Below are 5,976 nucleotides of genomic sequence, written 5' to 3'. Positions count from 1 at the left end.
CCGGGCTCCGTTTCCTTCGGCCGGGCTCGCGGACGCCGTGTTTTGTGTTTCAGAGCCACTACACAAGGGTGGTTTTTTATCACCATCTCAGTGACCTTCCTCTTAAAGACTTGGGCATGGTATTTTATTTTTAAAGAAGTTTCCACATCCCCTTCACAGTTAATGTTTATAGACAGAGGCTAAAACAGCCCAGTACCCATAGCAACCGGCGAGGAGAGGATACATTGCATTATTCAGACCGTTTATGTCAGAGTTGCCCGTCCTGGCTCCGAGTCTGATGTAAATAAATTCAGATTTGGTGATAGGTGAAATCGGTGTTTACCAGGGAGACACGTGCTTGTTTGGGAAGGATTATTCTTAGCGAGAACGCAGCGAGGGCTGTATTTGTGCTGTTTCAGGACCATATATGCCTTTCCTTGTCCCCACTGCAAGGCTGGGGGACCCCAGTTGTGCCATTCCCCAGCAAGATTCATCCATAACCCCCATCTGTCACCATAAACCCCAGTGACGAAGCTGCTTCCCCATGCCCACAGCATCCCACAAGGGATTGGTGCCACACCAAGAATGGCTTCACTGCCTCCTTCCTCCCTTATCCAACATTTCAACCCCATCCTTTCCCTCTTCCCATCCACTCTGTGTCGGCTGTGCCTCACACAGGGTTTTTTTAGAGGTTATGCCAGATAAATCCTCATTTTCAGTAGCTTTTCCTGCAGCAGCCAGTGCGGATTAACGTGTCGCTGCCTTTGCAGAACTGGTTCTGGCTGCCATGAAGCTGGGTTTGATGTTTCGGAGGTGTCTGCTCAGTTCCCTAAAGCGAAACTGAGGAGCTGGAAGGTGATGTCCAAGCCCATCTCATGGGATCCAAGGCTGCCTCTCTCCCTGGGGTGGTGGGGAGGAAAAAGCAGATAAAGCATTATTTGTAGTGTTTTATAGTATTTAACAGTGAGGGATTAAGGAATTATCCCTGGTTATAAAGGGAAAAAAATATTCCTCTCAAATTACCTACTATTTCTAAGAATTTGAGATTACAGAGGGTGAGGTTGAAATCTCCAGAGCTTTTTCCCCCCTTCCCATCCCCAGGGCCTGGCTGTGACTGGGCCGTGTCTTGCACTGACACAGGGATGGACCCCACAGTTTTTTGGGTCAGGATGTGGGGCTTCTGCTGCTCCCTGAGGAGAGACTGGCACCGTTGGACCCCCTGATTGCAGACCCCATGCCATGGGATCCCTAGAAATGTGGCCAAGGGTCTGTTTTCCAAAATTTATGGCTTCAGAATCCAGTCTGGGGCCTGCTGCGCCCATCAGGGCTTGGCAGGAGGGGTTTGTTTGCAGCCTTGGGAAGTGCCGCATGTGAGGCTGCGTGCAGATGCCACAGATAACCCCTTGAAATTCGGGATATTTCTCCAGAGCAAACAGCGGGAAAGGAGAAACGAGTTAAATCTCAACTAGGCTGGGATGGCCGAGTCAACAGGGCCATCGCACTGCGCTGCCTTGGGTCACCTTGTCCCTTCCACAGCCCCCACTGTGCCTACTTGGTTTTCTCCATGTGGTCCCCCCTGCTTGTCTCCCTTCCCTGAAACTCCCTGTGATGGTTTTTGGGGTGGGGGGATCACCCTTACAAACCCAAACAGCCCCAGCGATGGACACGCGATGCAGGAGGCTTCATCCAAGATGGAGGCCTCATCCTGTGGGCCTTGACCTGAAGGCAACCGCATGGTGGGGACATCCAGTCCCGGGACATGTCCCTGAAGGCCCTGCCCAATGTTGTGACCACCCGTAACCCTACAACCATGTTTGCCCAGTAAAGCTGCACTGGGGGAGGGATGAATGCTGGCCCTGACGTGGCAAACGCACACAGGCAGCCAGGAACGGGGAATAAACACACAGCGGAGCCATGGCCAAGTCACGGTCGCTGCTGGGCCCCTGCCAGGCCTGGTTTGCTGAGTCTGCACTTCTACTGTGGGGGTAAATGGAGAGAAATGGGGCCAGGGCTGAGCTGCCTGGACACCACTGGCGAGTTCCTGCTTTGAGGTCATGGGTACCCAGGGAATGCTTCAAAATGGCCCCCAGTGCCAGGACAGGGACAGGACGGAGACGCCATCCAAGCCACCCTGTGCCCCCCATCTCCCTACCAGAGACAGCACAGAGACGCCATCCAAGCCACCCTGTGCCCCCCATCTCCCTACCAGGGACAGCACGGAGACGGCATCCAAGCCACCCTGTGCCCCCCCATCGCCCTCCCAGAGACAGCCCAGAGACGCCATCCAAGCCACCCTGTGCCCCCCATCTCCCTACCGGGGACAGCGTGGTGACGCCATCCAAGCCGCCCTGTGCCCCCCATCTCCCTACCAGGGACAGCACGGAGACGCCATCCAAGCCACCCTGTGCCCCCCATCTCCCTACCAGGGACAGCGTGGTGATGCCATCCAAGCCATCCTGGCCCTGGCCCACCTCTGCCCTCCACGTCGGGGGGTGTCTCTACGCACGGAGCCCCTGCCATGTGCGAGAGGACAAGTTACAAGGCTGTTTTCTTTCATCTGCGCACTCAAAAAGCCACTCCGGGACAGCCTGGCGAGCTGGCCACGCTGTGCTGCGTCCTCCTTGGATCTGGTTTCTAAAAAAAAATGGTAAGAATGTGCTGCTTTTTCCATGTTGTGTTTCCGTCAGAGGGGAGCTGTTTACCGAGCACGGCTCCTTCCGAGATGGGCAGAGAATTCGGCTGCCCCAGCCTGAACCCAGGCTGTGCCCACTCCATTCAGGTTGCAGGAGGGAGGAAGAGGAGCCCCCCAGGAAGGACCCAATGGGGCTGGGGTCTGCCTGTGGCTACACTTTGCTCCCTTGCCAGCTCCAACCCCAGTCCAGGCTCCCTGAGCTGTTACAAAACCCTCCAGGCTTTTATTTCTATCCTATAACCCCAGCAGCTGCTGCTATTTCCATGGGAACCCTCCTGAAATCTGGGGTCACTGAGCTCCCTCTCCCCATGCCCTATATTCCCAGCCCTGTCTCTGGTTGCAGGTGACATTTCCCTCTAATCCTGGAGAGGCTGTGGCTCTTCAGAAGGGAGCAGAAGGTGCCAGAGTTTGGGGACATGTCCAGGACATGCAAACACCGCTGGCCGTGGCGGATGCTGCTGCCTCCGAGCAAACTGCGGGTGAGAGGATGGCGTGGATGGAAACGGGGAGCAGAGGATTCCTGGGGTGCCCCCAGCTTGGGGAACCTCATCCCTGCTCTGTACATAGCTCCTGGCCCAGCCATGCCACGGGGCTACTGATGATGAGTTAATGTCACCTTGATGTCCTTGGGGAAGATGCTCAGAGCAGGGCACTCTGTTCTCAGGGTGGGTGGCAAAGCCAAGCCCCCCTCCCACTGAGATTTGGTTGTTCAGCCCCTGCCGTGGGGTTTTGGAGACTTTTATCACATCAAGCAGACACCAGAGATGGGAGAAGAGGAGCAGATACAGGAAGTTTGGAGACCATGGCACGAGGCTGCAGCAAGAGCCACGTGGTGCTGGGCATTGGGACGGTGTCCCCAGAGGAGCTTTTGCTGCCCCTCACCTGGATGACTCAAGGAATTGGGGATTTGAGACTTGTCTCAGGCTTTCAAATTGGCTGTTTAACCAATTCCCGAATGCTAAAGGGAATCGAGAGACATGAAAAGTGGTGCAGAAGAAGTAGGGGGTGGGAGAAGGAAACAAATAAACCCACACCACCCCGGTCCCCCGTGACAGAGAAGCCTGCTTCTGCATCACATCTCATCTGGGAAAAATTATATGTTGTGAATTACGGGCCTCTTTTGAAAAGCCTTAAAGGAGATTTAATAAAATGAGACAAGCTAATAATATAGGGAATGAATAGCAACCCTGGATGCTGCATCTTGATTTAATCAGATGCTTTTCCCCAGGGGGACAAGCAAGAGCTATAGCTAAACCCTCCCTTCCCTTCCCTACCCAGCTGCTCCCCTCTTCCTTCTCCCATCCCAGGGGAGCAGCCAGGGATTTGGGGTCCAAACAGAGCGAGGGGCAGGAAAGGCACCAACAGCCTTGGCTTTACCACCTTGCGGATCCATAGGACCCATGAACCCCCCTGGGGTGAGGACACGTCCCAGCACACCCAGAATCCAAAGCCACGTCCTGATGTACTTGTTCTTTTCCCCAGCATCCCCCCTGGATCGCCTGTCCCCGTCCGGGCAGCGAGGCGCGCTCCGGCCTCCCGGTACATTTTGCTTCCTGCGTTTTTCACCGAGGCCGGAGCTGCTGTGAGCTTTGTTTTTGCCGCTCGCACAGTTCGTCCAAGCCGGGCCCTGGGGAGCCGCTTGTTCTGTCGCCAGCATTTTGTGTGACTTTCGGGGAATTTCCTCTCCTCAGCCGCTCTTTTGTGCATTGGCAGGGGGCTGGTGAACCCGGGAGTGTGCAAATAGGGAGAGAAATAGCAAGAACCGGGGCATTGATCTGTGCTGAAGCTGTTTGATGCTATTAAAGGTGTCTGTGGCCCTGCACTGAGCCTGCCTCAGGCTTTTGCTGTACCAAGCAGCTGCGTGAGCGAGCAAAGAGCCTGTACCCTCCAAAATTAGAAGAGGAGCAAATCACTCTGCAAACGGCAGGGTCGAACTCTGGGAGGGGGTTGGAGCAGCCGTGAGGGAAAAATGCTGTTTTATTTATTCCTGCTTAAGATTCGGGCTATGTGTAGCCAGGTCAGAAATAGGTGGTGATTTTGAATGGAGTCATCACTGTGGGAAGGCTGCGCCTCGCAGAGACGTGGATCTTTTATCACCCATCAGCGGCAGCCGAAAAACGCGCTCTGCTTCCAGCAGGAGATGAGTTTCTGGATGATCTTGGGGGACTCAGCCGAACGCCTCGTGATGCTGCTCGGGCTCACCGTGACTCTGGGACAGCACAGGCAGAGCCCACGTCCTCGTCTCAGCAGCTCCTGCAGCCACCGCTGCTCCTCGGGGGTCCCTGCCCCTGCTCCTGGGGGGGGAACCGGTTGCACCCTGCTGAACCGGTTGCACCCTGCCCCCCTGAGCATCACCGGCAGCGCCTGCTCCATGGCATGCTCTGCTTTTGCCATCGCCACAGGGCCCGTTGGACGGAGCAAATGGATTTTCCATTGCTGGATCTGTTAAGAGCAGGCTATTTTTGCCTGTTCCTGGCACTATTAATAGTTGTACGGTTAACAATAAACGCCAATCGAGATATTCGATTTGTCTGTCCCCCAGAGGTCGACGCTTCCTATTCCCCCTGTTGTTTTCCATCAACTGCTTCAATTAAATGATCTTTTTGTTATTTGGGGGGGGGGATGTGTTTGTGCTCCGTAACCGGCTATTAAACCTCTCTGCTGTCTCGCGCACAGATCAATAAACACGGGACACTGTCCCACTTTCTCTCCCCAAAGCGTCCTTGTGCCTCGGGGCCGGGCAGGCAGGGATGGGGCTGTTTAAACCATGGCTCCCTCCCACCCTGCGGACCACCGCGATCCTGACCACCCTCAGGGGAGATGAAAAGCTCAGCTGGATTAAATGCACCGTGCTTCATAAATTTGTGTGTTCTGGCTGGCCCTGAGGTCCCTCTCGGAGAAGGAGAGGCCTCTGCTATCCTGAACCTTATTTAAGCATCACTTTTTTCCCAAGTATTTTTTTTCTAATAGACCCTCTCAGGGTTATTTGATTCAAACTTTGTCACCAGTCCAATGTGATCCGAGGGCTTTCCCCACGCCCTGTCTCTCGCTCATGGATGGCACAGAGACCCCTCAGCACCACAATGATCCCGTTCCCCCCTGGAACCAGTTGTCCGGGTGCTCAGGATGTTGCTGTACCACTCAAGCACCCTGCAGCTCTGCTGTGCTCGGGATCTGGGGGGGCTGCCTGGGCCGGCCCCTGCATTCAGCGACACCCAAAAAGCTCAGGCCCTGGGTGTGAAGCAGCACCATGCCCACCCCAGGAGCAACCCCGCATCTCTGCGAGCATCCTTCCTCCTCCTCCT

The sequence above is a fragment of the Mesitornis unicolor genome, unplaced genomic scaffold (genome assembly GCF_000695765.1).
Source record: "Mesitornis unicolor isolate BGI_N332 unplaced genomic scaffold, ASM69576v1 scaffold12894, whole genome shotgun sequence".
NCBI lineage: Eukaryota > Metazoa > Chordata > Aves > Mesitornithiformes > Mesitornithidae > Mesitornis > Mesitornis unicolor.
The sequence above is the reverse complement of the archived record's forward strand: the minus strand, read 5'-3'. Positions refer to the sequence as shown.